Source organism: Hyperolius riggenbachi, chromosome 1, assembly GCF_040937935.1.
Source record: "Hyperolius riggenbachi isolate aHypRig1 chromosome 1, aHypRig1.pri, whole genome shotgun sequence".
Taxonomy (NCBI): Eukaryota; Metazoa; Chordata; class Amphibia; order Anura; family Hyperoliidae; genus Hyperolius; species Hyperolius riggenbachi.
Window position 1 is genome coordinate 522,940,354 of NC_090646.1, and position 15,463 is coordinate 522,955,816.

General features: G+C 46.1%; 1 protein-coding gene across 3 annotated transcripts in view; it reads left to right on the top strand.

Moving 5' to 3' along the window:
* Positions 1–13,269: 13,269 nt before the first annotated feature.
* TRAFD1 (TRAF-type zinc finger domain containing 1) overlaps positions 13,270–15,463 on the top strand; it is a 63,163-nt gene continuing 60,969 nt past the window's right edge. For 2 of the 3 annotated variants that reach the window (XM_068245823.1, XM_068245842.1), the window contains exon 1: positions 13,270–13,377. The gene's annotated coding sequence lies outside the window, so the exon portion shown is untranslated. The remainder of the gene's footprint in view (positions 13,378–15,463) is intronic. The other variant, XM_068245832.1, reaches the window with a different exon arrangement.

Below are 15,463 nucleotides of genomic sequence, written 5' to 3' on the forward strand. Positions count from 1 at the left end.
TGCACCGAGGGGATTTGGGGGTGAAGGGACCCCCGTTAAGCCGCGGGATAGCGGCGTTTTAGCAGGGGCACACATGCCCCTGCTATCTATGAGGTCTGAAGCGAGATTTATTCTCGCTTCAGACTCTCTTTAAATATATTCCAGTTTTTCTGTAGCGTTTCAGCTAGCATTTTGCGGTTTTGTGAAGCGTTTTTGGTGTAGTAGATTTCATATATTGTTACAGTAAAGCTGTTACTGAACAGCTTCTGTAACAAAAACGCCTGGCAAACCGCTCTGATGTAGCATTTTTAAGAGCGGTTTGCGTTTTTCCTATACTTGGAAGACAAGACAGGAGGAGGAGGAGGGATTACACTCCCTGATTGATGTATACACATGCAAGATGTTATAAAGCAGTTTAGGCCTACAATTTAGCATTCAATGTGATTTCTGCCCTTAACTGATTTGCGTCAAATCCAGATTTTTTTTTCCCGGGACTTTTGACGTCTATCCCACTCAACCATGTCTCCCTCCAAATATTAGACCCCTTGAAACATTTTTTCCATCACTTTTGTGGGCAGCATAATTTTTTCTAGTTTTCCAAGTTCGCCTCCCCATTGAAGTCTATTGTGGCTCGCAAAAGTTCGTGCGAACCGAACTTTTGCGGAAGTTCGCAAACCGAAAATCAGAGGTTTGGGCCATGTCTATACCTAGTACAGCAGTCATGCGGAATGTAAAATGGGGCGGGGGTCCAGGAGGGAAAAAAAACTAATTGGCTGCCATGTGTCTCCTGACTCTGGGGTGAGGGGTCAATTTTTGGCTCCATGTAAGAAATGAGGGCGAATCAAACTTCACAATCTGTTCGCTGGCCGGTGGACGGGCGAACAGTTGATGATTGCCAATGTCAACACTGTCCAAGTTGGCAGTCAGACAGCTCTCAGGAGAACCCAATAAAACACTGGGTTCTTATTATTTTCTCACCGAACCTGAGAGATGGAGATCTCAGGCAGCCTGACACAAATACAATCTCCTATGCCGACTCCCGCAAAACTCTGGCCTATTTCTCATTCAGGTTTTTCCCTGGTCATCCTACAGTAGGCCTGAAGGAGTCAGTCTGCTAATTTGTTGTTTCTCTCTGCCTTGCACCACATTTAGTCCTGATTTCCCCCATGTCAATTGCGTGTGACAGAGACCAGACTAGGCACATTATATTTTGTGTTTGAGAGCCCATATACCGTAAGACACAATTGGATTTCTGGTTGCATACCACTTTTGCTGACATTGGCCGATATGCGTACGTTTCTCTCTTTAGTTTTCTCCTAGGAGATAATTTTTCATCTTCCCATTATAATAATTTTTTAGTACTTCGGAATTGAAGCACCAAAAACAAGGTAAAAAAAGTACTATCCAAATTATTTTGAGTATTTTCTTGCTTGCTGGTGGTTTAAAAGGCATTTAATTGACAAGCTGTGAATATCACCAAGGAGAAAAGTCAGGAAAAAAGTTAATTGCCTGTTTCATTGTACAGTACAACAATAGGACAAGAGTGAGCCTGAGATAGGAAGGGACATAGGGAAAGTTGCCATGTAGGCATGGCTATGCACAAGTGATATTGCAGGCAGCCCCTCACCTATAGAGTGTTCCAGCTTTTTTGTGTACCCCCACAGTGTACTTGCTTTATTGAATTCCTACTATATGCCCCTGCTCCCCTCCGTGCAGAAATAACTATGCAGAAAAATGTGCTGGACAAATAAAATTACCTATTTGCTGCTCTGTGACTTCTTCTCAATGTTTTGCCATGTTCTCCAGAACACAGAGAGAGGGTGCATCATCGATATTTTCATAGCTTTGTACTGCACTGAGCTAAACATAGCTAGCAGCAGCAACACTCCAGTCAATATTTGATGAAACGGTGAAATGTGGGTACACAACCAATATTCTCTGATCGATTGCCTGAACAGGAAAATGTCACCAGAGTATATGGCCACCTTAAAGGGTAACTGAAGTGATAAAAAAAAGATACTTACCTCAGTAATGGGAAACCTCTGGATAGTCCAGAGTCTTCCCCGTTCTTCCTACATCCCTCCATTCCTCTGCTGCGACCTTCTGAAAATAATGGATGTTAATGTTGAATATTGTGCTCACTGTCTGCGCAGTGCAGCCCTGTTCGTACACAATGGGAAGCGCGGCTGCAAAGCGCAGGCGCAAAGTATGGCCCACATCTGCATATTAACACGGAGCCACTTGTACACAGATTTTTCCTCCCTGCACAGGCTGCTCCATGCTGCTGCGCAAGCTCGAGTTCTACTGGCGACTGCGCAATGAGGCTGCGCTCATACACAGGGGTGAACACAGCCACGAAAAGTGAGAAAGTCCCAGCCGGCTGCGAAGAGGTCGTGGACATTTCGGACGATCCTGGACCTCAATAAATTTGTGCGAAATTTGGTAGTGAGGAAACATTTTTTTGAGGATCCTTCTGAAATGACTGAATCTTGTGTGCCAATGTCCTTGTCACGGAAACAAATCGAGGATGTTCCCTCTTTCTGTGACATTAGGAATTTTTTGGCGCTTCAGGCCTTGGATGACAGGGGTATGGCTGAAGTGGATATCGACCAGGTGGTACCTATTAAGATTTCTAACCCTTCTTTTTACCCAGTCAATGCAAGGTCTCCTGAGATTGATGTTTTTCAGGACCACAAAGAGAGGGAGCTTACCGATCTGTCGAGGTTGTCCAGGGCACCGTCTGACCTCTCGCCCTCCGAGCGGCAGGCTCTGATTTCCCTTCACAAGGTGGGGTGGGGGGGGGGCAGTTGTTGTCCTGGACGCCGCAGACTATCGGTCGGAGGCCTTGAGGCAGTTGGGAGATGCTGATGTGTATCGACCCCTACTCCGAAATCCTACCTTGGACTTTCTTGGTGATCTTCGGGAGCTCTTGGAATTGGGACAAAATATTGGCGTCATTACTAAAAGTATGCGCAAAAGGTGGATCAGCGCAACACCAGGCCGCCTCCGAATGGCCTCTAATCAGAGGTGCGCTGAGCCCCCCCAGAAACTACAAACGCACCTTGAACCCATTCGACTCCACAAGTGGGGCTTGCACTCTTTTGCAGGTAGGCACTTGCCTGTTTTTAAGTAGCGCTGTTCATTTCCTTGCTAATTACTAAAAGTATGTCAGAATTTCTATGCCCATTACATCCTATTGTCCCTGTTTTCCATCACCTCCCGAAGATACACAAACCGGGTGCTCCCCCGCGGGGCCGACCCATTGTGGCGGGTATTGGCTCCGTGGGCGAGCGCCTGGGCCAGTGGGTCGATTCACATCTGCAGCCCCTTGTTTTGAGATTGCCAGGGTACTTACAGGATACTCGCCATGTTTTGTCCAGTTTTGCAGATTTTGTGTGGGAAGAACATTTTCATTGGGTGACCTTGGATGTCGCCTTTTTATATCCATCCCACACGGACTTGCCTTGAAGGCTCTATGTTTCCATCTTGGGAAATATTCAGCCTTTGATGCCTCTTTGCAATCCTACCTTGTGAGGGCCGTGGAGTACCACCTCACGCATAACTATTTTATGTTTGATTTGGGGTTCTATCTCCAGAGATGCGGAGTTTCCATGGGGGCAAAGTTTTCCCCCTCCCTGGCCAACCTATACATGAGCTGGTGGGAGGAGCTCCGCATCTTTGGAGATGAGAACCCCTTTGCCTCCCATATCGTTTGGTATGGCAGGTTTTTTATAGATGATTTGCTTTTGGTGTGGGGGGGGGGGGGGGATCCTCCCGGCCTCCTGGAGGATTTTTTGGCCTATGTCAATTGTAATGAACTCAATTTGAAGTTCACTATGAGCCATCATAATACACATATTGACTACCTGGACCTGACCCTGTCTGGAGACACTTTACTTCACCGAGTTTCCACCAGGACTTATCGTAAACCCACAGCAGGAAACTCTATACTCCTTGCCAGCTCTTGTCATCCTAGATATACCATAAATGCTATCCCCACAGGGGAATTCCCTCGGGCAGCCCGCAACTGCTCCAATCCAGTGGCATTGGAACAGGAATGCAATTTAGTTGAGGAAAGATTAAGACAAAGAGGGTACACTAGGAAACAGTTAGCTTGGGGACGACTTAGGGGCACAAGGAAACCACGGAGTGAACTTCTACAAACTGGGAGCCGGACTGGGGACCGAGACGACAGGGTGACTTTTGTAACTGAGTATAGCCTTGAGTTCAATGAAATCACAAACATTGTGAAAAAATATCTTCCAGTGCTGGATTCCGATTTTAAGTTCAGGGCAATATTAAAGAAGGGGTGTCGTTTCTCTGCCAGAAGGGCACGCACCTTGGGATCTATTATTTCGCCCAGTTGTTTTAAGTCCACCCTTCCGTCTCGCACCCCTACCTGGCTTGCAACGTTGGGATCTTATCCCAGCGGGTTTTCTACCTGTAAATATTGCCACTGTCATAAAAAGGGATCGTCCATTCTCTCCTTTGCGACTGGTAGCACTTTCCCCATTAAACAGTATGTAAATTGCGACACCAGGTGCGTTATTTATGTTATTTCTTGCACCTCGTGCTGTTTGCAATATGTGGGGTGCACCACTTGCAACTTGAGAGCCCGCATTGCTGATCATTATTGTGGTACGAACTGGAAAACTTTTAAGATGTCAGCAGTTTCTAAACATTTTGAAAACATCCATAAGGGTGATCTCGCTTCTTTTGCTTTTCAAGGGGTAGAACGAATAACTAAGAGAGGCGGTGACACTCACAAATTACTTTTGAGGCGAGAAGCATATTGGATCCACAAGATTAGGGATGCTCATCCGGATTCCGCGGAAATGCAATTTCCGAAATTCTGATCGGAAATTGCATTTCCGCATCGGAATGCGGAAATCGGTAATGCAAGTGCCGTAGGCGGATTTCCGCCGGAAATCGCGGAAATTTCCGCCGGAAATCGCGGAAATTCCACCCGACTTTAACATTAATTTTCTCAAAAACTATAAGGTCTTTTTGAAAACTTTTTTTTGCATCTTGTTCACAAGATTCGGTTTAATAAATGCTGAAAATTTGGTGTTTCTAGGACTTAGGGGGCTTTTCTATTAACTGCTAAATTCGGCGGATTTTTGCTGTATGTAAAATGCAGAAAATCTGCATCTGCCTATTTTCTGCATTTTACATGACAGTAAAAATCCGCCGAATTTAGAAGTTAATAGCAAAACCCCCGTAAGTCCTAGAAACACCAAATTTTCAGGGTTTATTAAACAGAACCTTCTGAGCAAGATGCAAAAAAAAGTTTTCAAAAAGACCTTATAGTTTTTGAGAAAATTGATGTTAAATTCGGGCGGAATTTCCGCGATTTCCGGCGGAAATTCCGCCTTGGAATGCGGAAATTGGTAGCGGAAAGCGGAATCGGTAATCGGTACATAACGGAATGTGGAATTACCGCGGAATCGGAATTTGGCATTCCGACCATCCCTATACAAGATGGATACTCGCACTCCAAGGGGTCTCAACACACGTTGGGATCTAAATCTAGTTTATGATTGCTAAATTTGCCTCCTCTCTTTTTGCTCCTGTTATATAGGATTCAAGCATGTTTTTTCCTTTTTCTCCTTTCTATATGGTTTGCTATTTGTTACTTGAAGCTTTAATGTTTCTTCCAGAGGTGACTTTTTATACATTATATCTTTTAATACTATTTGACTATTGTTATTAACGATAATATCTTTCTATGTATTCATACATTGTGTGTATTTGTAATGTCTCCTTTAAGGTGATGGCTGATTGAGGTATTGGGTGGAGCTTGTTGCTCTCCCACCTACTTAAAGCCTTCCCCTTGCAGGCTCACTTTTAACTATGACTAAGGGCACATTGTAAGCCCGACACCCGTCAGTTGAACCTTGTCGTTTTATCGCATTTGTCATGTGGAATTCCTGAATAAAGAATACCAACTTTTTTCAACTAATGGTCGGTTTGCGGATCCCTTTGTATACATTTATAGGTTAGATAGGTAGCTTCCCACAGAGTAGGTTACATAGGTAGCTTCCCCCAGCATAGGTTAGGTAGGTAGCTGCCCCCAGTGTAGGTTAGATAGGTAGCTGCCCACAGTGCAGGTTAGATAGGTAGCTTTCCCCAGCTTAGGTTAGATAGCTTCCCCCAGCGTAGATTAGATAGGTAGCTGTCCCCAGCATAGGTTAGATAGGTAGCTGCCCCCAGCGTAGGTTAGATAGGTAGCGTCCCCTAGTGTAGATTAGATAGGTAGCTTCCCCCAGTTTAGGTTAGATAGGCAGCTTCCCCCAGTATTGGTTATTGTAGTAGGGGTGGATGAACACCCTGTAGAAAAAGTCACAGGAGACAAAAAACGGGAGCCCAGTAGTGCAATATGTCAATGACCACAATAAAAGAAAATAAATTAGAAGCACTACTCACAAAGGGAGGTTGCTGGGGGCAACCAACCACAGGAAGCAGTAGAAAATTCACACCTCCACACCCGTGTGTCAGTCCAGGACTCCTGGAACTGAATGCCGGTGCTGGTCTCTCACAGGTACACCACTCCTGTGTTGAGCAATAGCAGAGAAACAAACACAGAGACACCTGAGGAAGGGCTACGCCCGAAACGTTGTGTGCCTCTGTTGCTCTGATTTCTTCAATACAGTGATTGAACAGCCTTCTGAGTGCGGTCTCTGTGTTTGTTTCTCAACCACAGGAAGCAGGTGGAGACAATAAACCCGACTCCACTCGGGGTGGTCCTAGCCAGAACCGGAAGGCTAGTCGCTCTCTTAGTGGAAAAAAGGGGACAGAGTCCACTGTGGGGACTCCACTGGTGGTCTGCCACCTCCCCTCGGACAGGATGTGTTCGGGGGTATACTTAGCACGTAAAAGGGAAAGAGGCGCCCTGGTGTAATAAAAGCATCTAAAATCAGCTTAAAATCGAAAAGTGATATGAGGTAGCTTACCTCAATGACGAAACCTCTGTAGTTAATACAAGGGATTTTTATTAGCACAGGCAACGCGTTTCGCGGGTCTCGGCCCGCTTCATCAGGCCAGTAAAAGTGCCAAATAGAAAATATCATCTAGCATATGGAGCCTCCAGTATTGGTTAGATAGGCAGCTTCCCCCAGTATAGATTAAATGGGTAGCTGTCCCTAGTATAGGTTAGATAGGCAGCTTCCCCCAGTATAGATTAGATAGGCAGCTGGCCCCAGTATAGATTAGATAGGCAGCTTCCCCCAGTATAGATTATATAGGCAGCTTCCCCCAGGGAGGCGGAAGTAAGGAGGAGGGGGCACTGGGCGGAGCGGCGGGAGGGAGCGGGCAGTTACAAACTCACATCCGATCGCGGCAGACACAGCCTCCAGCTCCTTCCGACTTCCTCCTCCGGTGTAGGTCGCATTGGTAACAGCGCCCCCTGTGCGTCATCACAGAGGGTGCTCTAACCAAGGCGATGGACGCCGGTGGGAGGAAGTCGGAAGCACATGGAAGCTGTGCCTGCGTCGATCCGAACTGAAGGTGAGTTTTGAACTGCCCGCTCCCCCCGCAGCTCTGCCCAGTGCCCACTCCTGCCGCTCAATCGATCCGGGGCACCATGGCAACAGGTTCTGGGAGGTGCCCCAGGTCAAAGGACCTAGCGACGCCACTGAGGCCGTGTTCACATTGCGATCGGTTCGTGTGTCCGTCCGTGTTGGGCTGTTTTTGAGCGGTCTTTTTTTTCCGAATTCCCGGCACTTGGGTGGGCGATTCCTTTTTGTGCTTAGCTGTTTTTTAAGCGTTTTTTCCCAGCGGTTTTGTAATTCAGTCCCTGACGCAAGTCAGGAAGTGAACTCTTTGACCCGGAAAATAATAAATAAAATGTATTATTCTTAAAAACGCAAACACAATCACTACACAAAGCGATTTTGTGAGCGTTTTGCGTTGCTCCCATAATTTCCATTGAATCGCCTCAAAAATGGTACCACTTTACTGAACGGACAGCGCACGACCCGCGCTGATATGAACCTTCTCATAGACACTCATTGTCCACATGGTCGGGGGGCCGTTTTTAAAAGCCGCACGCGGTCGAAACAAAATCCGAAAATGCCTGCAGTGGGAACAAGCTCGTGCAGGCGCAGTAGATGCTACCCTGGCGAGGTCGGCATCTGCAATGGAGGGGATCACGGGACAATGGCTGGGAGCAGAGCTGCGGCAAGGGACACACAGCCTTCCAGGGGCTGGAGAAAGCCCCAGGTATGTAGATCTGTTTTTTTACCTTGGACCTTCCTGTCACAGAGCCCCTGGTGGTCAGACCGCAAATTGCCTTCCAATCGGTTTCAGCACACAGACCATGCAAGCTGTGGTCGCGATCAGAGGGCAGAAACCGACAGAATTTGGGCAGCAGCCCGACCAGAAGGGAGCCTGTGAGGTACGGTAATTACAACTTACACACTATTTCAGGTGGCATGGGGGCAATGGGAAGCCTCCTCGTGGCGCCCCTGGATAGTGCTATATAGCATGAACTAATTCCCGCAGAGCGATTGTTTTGCGTTTTTTGGTTTTTGACCCTGCATATTTAGGCATGCGAAAGCAAATGCTTATTTGCATGAGCAATGTCTCGTGATTAGCCAATAGGCCAAATTTGCAAAGCCAGATTTGTCAGGTTCACTTGGTTGATGCACACATGTTCTTTCTCTGTTGTAATTAGCATTGCATTTCTTTTTTCTGAGGGCAGGTAGTGAGTGGCTTGTTTTAGGAGGTGAGAGCCCTGGAGCAGGCTATTTGCGCCTGTCCGCCCCTTATGTGTCGCGCCCAGGTCATGCGCATGTAGCAGAACGCAATGGATGTTGAGGTAAGTGCCTGTTTTTAATCTTGGGAGGTGTGTGCGGGCGGCTCTTCCCGGCGCTGGCCACGCTGGGGAGATCGCCTGCACCCCCCAGCCTCCACCTCCGGGGTGCCGCTGTGTGGGTTCCAGGCGGTTAGAGTGCCTGGGACCCCCGCGGCCCCCCGGTTGTATGGGGGCAATGGGAAGCCTCCTCGTGGCGCCCCTGGATAGTGCTATATAGCATGAACTAATTCCCGCAGGGCGATTGTTTTGCGGTTTTTGGTTTTTGACCCTGCATATTTAGGCATGCGAAAGCAAATGCTTATTTGCATGAGCAATGTCTCGTGATTAGCCAATAGGCCAAATTTGCAAAGCCAGATTTGTCAGGTTCACTTGGTTGATGCACACATGTTCTTTCTCTGTTGTAATTACTATTTCAGGTTATAACTGCCACCACTTCTGCTTTCCTGGGCCAGAAGCACCCACTGACTAGCTATTTCTAGACCTGCAAATAAAACGGTTAAACACACTCTATTCTGTCTAGCTAGCAACGAGAGTAGCGTCTCCTCAGAAGTCTGGATTCAGTTTCTGTGTATAGCTGAATAATAGGGTAGCTGAATAAACAAAGGAAGATTGAACGTCGTTTATTAAATATGCAATATGAATAATTAATATATACAGAAAATTATTAAAATCAACAATGATTGAGAAATGGGATAAAACAGTATGAAAATAGATACTTAAAGTTCATGGAGAGATGTCCTTCTGGGAAAATCTGAGCACATGGAAAATGTGCTTTGTTTCAGTCCAGGAGCAAAGTTCAGACAAGATGGCCGCCACTTGTTCCTCAAAGTGGCAGCAGCTCTCATGAAGGTGGAAAATGGAGGAATGAGGTCCGCCTGCCATGTGCTTTTGATTGAGCTGGTTTGGGGGTGTGGTAATGCCGGCCCCCTCTGAGTTACCAACCAACCACAGTTCAAGTCCTTGGGGAGAGATTTAGGCTTAAACTTCTAAAATGCCGTAACTCATAAACGGTAGTCCAATTACATAAGCACCTGATGGAAAGTTGACGTGCCGGGATCACCCCTGGAGTCACAGGGATCACATATATCAGCTGAAAGGATCCGCACCGTCTTTAAAAGCAAGTATTTATTAAAGCTCTTTAAAATGTCATGAGTATAATCAAAGTGCACTCCGGATCACCATTGACGCATAGCGTTTCGGATATACTCCTTCCTCAGAATGGTTCCAGTACAATCCTTTCAGCTGGTAACTCATAAACGGTACATGCCATATTTAGGTGGATAGCAGATTCCTGATTGTCAGAAAATACAGATTAAGGGCTGGTGCACACCGAGCGGCTTTTTCCGCGTTTTCAGATCCGCTTGCGGCTGCGGATCTGCTTGGTCAATGTATCTCAATGGGGTGGTGCACACCAGAGCGGCAGGCGTTTTGCAGAAACGAAAAATGCCTGGGTGAGGCATTTTTTGGATTTCGGATGCGTTTCTGCCCCAATGTTAAGTATAGGAAAAACGCAAACCGCTCTGAAAAACGCCTGTTCAGAGCGGTTTTGCAGGCGTTTTTGTTACAGAAGCTGTTCAGTAACAGCTTTACTGTAACAATATATGAAATCTACTATACTGAAAACCGCAGCAGCAATCCGCAAAACGCTAGCAAAACGCCTCATAAAAATAAAAAAAAGCGTTTAAAAATCTGCTAGCGTTTTGCGGATCTGCTAGCGGGTTTTGGTGTGCACCAGCCCTAATATGACATCAGACATGACTAAGGCAGCGGGTCAGGTTCCTGAGAAGATTCATACCGCAATAACTGGACGAGATATTGCCATTAATGTTATATCAGCGCGTTGGGCAGACTTTAACGAATAAGACTATATGAATTTTATAGCTGTGCGATATACGGTCTCCATATAATAGGTAAGAAACCATACATCACATGCATTCATATCTGTCCTTGTCGGTGCCGCCCCGGCTGGCTCTCTCATGGCCCCGTTCAAATTCCACATGAATAAGTACGGGGCTTTAAATGAACAATATAGTCTTGAATTCTTCTTTAAATTTCTTCACGATTGCGGACACATAGGTAAACACAATTTCGGATTTCCAGATCACAGAAAAAAACCGACTGCCTGAAACGTGTTTCAAAAGACCGCTTCCTCAGAGGCATACAGTATACATACACATCACATGTCGACCCTCATATGATATGAGACCGCAATCTGAGCAAGATTGAAAGACAAGAAATCACCGACGAATCCCGGATGCTACAGCTATCCCCGGGAGTGCTGGCCCCCCTGGGAAGCCAGTTTCCTGGCTCTGTTCATGGAGCCATTTGGCTGTGGGGGGAATGAGCTGGTCCCGGCAGGGAATCTGGCCACGTGCGACATTCCTGAGGGGTGAGGGGAATGCTTTGCTCACAGGGGGACAGATCTCTGGTTTAGAAAAAAAACACAAAGAAGTCATTTTCTGATCACTTGCACGACTGGCGAATCCGACCAAGAAATCGGAAAAATCCTCCCGGCTTTTACAGGAATTCTCTCAGCTAAGACCAAACCTCCCATCTGTTCCTAGTCAGAGGGAGATTACACATCACATCTCGGTTTAACGATTTGTGTCGCAAACCAACCGCAATTGCGTTTTGGCCGACTGGGCGTCGCCTGGCGTCACACTTCCCTTTAAGTCAGCCATACATGTGTCGATTTTTCGAATCCATTCCCAGCCAATTTGATCAATCTGACCAACTCACCTCAATTAACAGACCTCTATTGCTCTAACATATCTGACTGATTTGCTTTCAACTGATTTTGGTTAGTTCATTGATTGAAAGACACAGACATATTGGAAAATCTCCATTTAAAGTAACTCTGAAAGGAAATAAACACCCCAGTTATGTACTTACCTCGGGAGAGGGAAGTCTTTGGATCCTTATCTCGCTGTTTCAGAAGTGAAGCCTCTGAAAGAACATCAACAAGGGCTTGCCGACAGAGCTTGCCCGCAGGTGCAGATGGCTCACACCTGCAGAGTAGCATGGGGCGGATTTGACTCGGCTTTTTCCTCTTGGCTCAGTGCTACCGAGCATGTATGCAAACATTTCCGAATAGAGTACCAGGGAAATGTACTACTAATCTAAGTCCAAAGGACATCCCTATAAGGTACAAGAGGTCAACAGTTGTAAAGTGCACAACATCTAATATACAATACACGTGAAGGGACCTCCGCACATGAGTCAGTGTGGGAGGCTCACATGCCCCACAGGTGTGCTTGGGTTATCGCTGATCCCCCACCTCCCTAATATGTGAGTCGTAGGGAGGGGTGATTCTTCACCCATTGGTTACACTGACATGCATCTGTCCCTGCTCAGCACTACATGTGTTTGAGATAGCTACACCTCTCCCTATGATTCACATATTAGGGAGGTGGGGGATCAGCGAGAACCTGAGCACACCTGTGGGGCATGTGAGCCTCCCACACTGACTCATGTGCGGAGGTCCCTTCACGTGTATTGTATTTTAGATGTTGTGCACTTTACAACTGTTGACCTCTTGTACCTTATAGGGCTGTCCTTTGGACTTAGATTAGTGCTACTGCGTATGTGCAAGCTGTCTATGCGTACGCAGTGCGTGAGCTCCGCTGAACTTTGGGGGTCCCAGGCCTGGAATGGAGTACCGTAGGACTGGTAAAGTCTCTCCTCTTTCCCAAGGCAAGGGCCCATTCACATTTGTGTGATTGGAAGCTATATACCAGTAATCGTCGGCGATCGCTCGTTCTTTTTAAAGCGCTAGTGCAATGTAAACTATATGGCAGCTCTCTCACTGCCACGATCACCGGTGATTCGCGGTAAATGCAAACGCGCTACATGCATTGTTTTGCGATTTTAGAGCGATTGCAATGTACTTAACACACGAATTGCGATCGCTCAAAATCTAAAAAATGCAGTGTTTTTTTTTGCATTTATCGCTAAAAAATTGCCAAGGCAAAACGTCAGTGATAATCACTAACATTTTGTGATCATGAATGTGAAATCCCTCTGTGACAGGGAATGGTGGGTCATGGCGTTGCTCCGCATTGAGCTGTACAGTACTTGTGGTTCGACCGATGCTGAAATCTACTGAAACTATGTGGTACTTATCCGTTAGCCGGGCGCATCCTCTAGGTGGCGACAAATCACCAGAGTTACAGCTTTCCCTACTATCCATGTCGGCCTGGAGGGGGAATAGTAATTAGCGCCACCTGCTGGATGCGCCCGGCTAACGGATAAGTACCTATTTACCTTTCCCTCTCAATATTACTAGTCAATCGAAAGTACAAACCACTCTACGGCTCTGAGTCTGCCCACGTTCAGAGTTGAAGGAGAAACAACATATATAAAATAAAGCTACGCCAAGCCAATCAGAAGTCGCCTAGAGGGTAATGACTGACAGCTCTATGAACCAATGGCAGCCCTGAATGAGGCTGGTGGCTGGGACTCTGTGTACAGCGGAAGCCCGTTGTCTTCATAGAGAAGCAGCAGCAGCAGGAGTGCAGCCAGCCAGCCGTTGGTGACAGTCAGGATTGGCAGCTGTGTGTGTTGATACAGAGTGGCCTTAGCAGGTAAGACACGGACACTTACTCTGCATAGGAAGAGATGCATCAGTAGCCTTGCATGACTGGGTTACTTGTTTGGGTACAAAGTGTTACAACTTCATGTAGTGCTCACATAGCAGCATCCAGACAGATCTAAGCTTGGATCAGACAGTTTCCATTGTGCTGGGCGGAGGGAGGGAAACAACAAGTCCCAGCTGCACTGTGCCAGCCTTGCCCTGTTCTGCCATGGGACTTGTGGCTGAGCCACTGGTTGCTGCTAGGTGGAGGTTGTTGTGTGTTTCTCCTGTGTGTTCTCCTGTGTCATGGTGATTCATGGAAGGAGCTGGGTCTACCCTATGACGGGAAATCGTCAGTAATAATGCAAAGTCATCACGTGTTCACAAGAAACGATACTCTGCTCATGTTTACTTGAACTGTACAGTGGTGTTCAGTCTTTAATCAAGCGAAAGGGTTGTCTCTTTCCTTCCTTTCCTCATTGTTTATTAGAGGGAGACGTTTTCAGCAGCTTGGAAAGGAAACTAGCTGGCAATTGGTAAACGATATTTAAAACCAATCAACTTTTATAACAATTTACTGACTCTTCAAAGTAAAGTGGACTGCTAGGTAGACTTCTCCCCAGTTTGATGTATGTGGGGTAGGGGGGTGTGATTGCTGGTAAACGCCTATGTCTGTGCTGTACCTTCTTGCGAATAACACCCCGTGCAATTTTTCTTCCATCATCTGCTTTGCATGTCTGATCTGCTTCCAGTTATGAAAGGGATTGATTTTGAGATCAGTACTGTGCAAATCAATGCCTTTCTTGAAAGGAAGCAGATCGGACATGCTGGAAATTATCAACTGATGGGAGACGTCCAGTCGATCTGTTAGTAAAATTGCATGGTGTGTACCAGGCCTTAGGATGGTGAGATGTTAAACTTTATTAATGGAAGGGTCATATAGAAAATGAGCTTGGAACTCCCACCCAGTAAGCAGCAAAGTAATAATAGTCATTAATAAAGAATAGAGATTGTGTTGTTTACCTATGAAGTGACATGCATTGGTTTGATTACAGGCCCATCTAGGCACCCTACTATAATCATGTGCAGAAGTGAACTGCATGTAGTAGTTCTTATAGAACAGGGATGCCCAGACTTGCAGTGGTGATGCCACTTTGTGTGAAACTGTTGTCAACTAGTGTGAAATATATACTGAAGCTACATTCATACTCTCAATCACTGTTGTAGAGAACGTTCGGTGGTTATCATTTCATGATCGCTGTACAGACATTGATAAGCTATTGTCAAGCAGCCTGTTTTTTCTTTGATTATTGGAGGGATGATTATATGAAATATTGTGTTGTGTTATATGAAAGGGCATGGGACCAGCAACATGTTTCAAGAACTTTGCCTGGATGGATTGCTATAGTGGTAACTGGTAGTGTTGTGGGACACGTTACATCACCGTCCAAAACAAGGATGAATTGTTCCAGCTGCAGAAAATGTAAACTGCATAGCAGCTGTAGTCTTTCCTATAAAGGTTCCTGGTTGGAAAAGCAATGCTTTATCAGTTGCAGCTTTAAGCCTCATACCCAGGGGAAAAAAATCGAGCCAGCTAAATAACTGTTTCGATATCCGGAAAAAATTAAGCAAATTAAGTGTTGAAAAATTAAGATGAAAAATCTGTGATGGTTCTTGTTTGTTTTTCGGATGACCGTCATGATGGCTCACATTGACAATCGTTCATAGTCAGCAGCTTGTGCAGAGCTATGAACACTATTTCTGCGAAGTCTACAGCGCTTGTCGTACATTCCGCATTGTTTAATGACCACATTGTTTACCGTATCGCCCGTCATTGCTTCGCGTTGATAGCATCAGGGCTGTAGAGTCGGAGCAATTTTGGGTACCTTGAGTCAGATGATTTTTGTACTGACTCCACAGCCCTGGATAGCATGACAAATAGATTATGGAATCATTGTTTCATGAACGTTCCTTTGTGTTAGTGCAAAAAACTGGGACCATGAATAAGATAACACTATTATGCCCAGTGGTGATATTCCGACTGGCTTCTTACATCTTTGTAACGTGTCCTCTGTAAATGACTGAAAACAAATGAA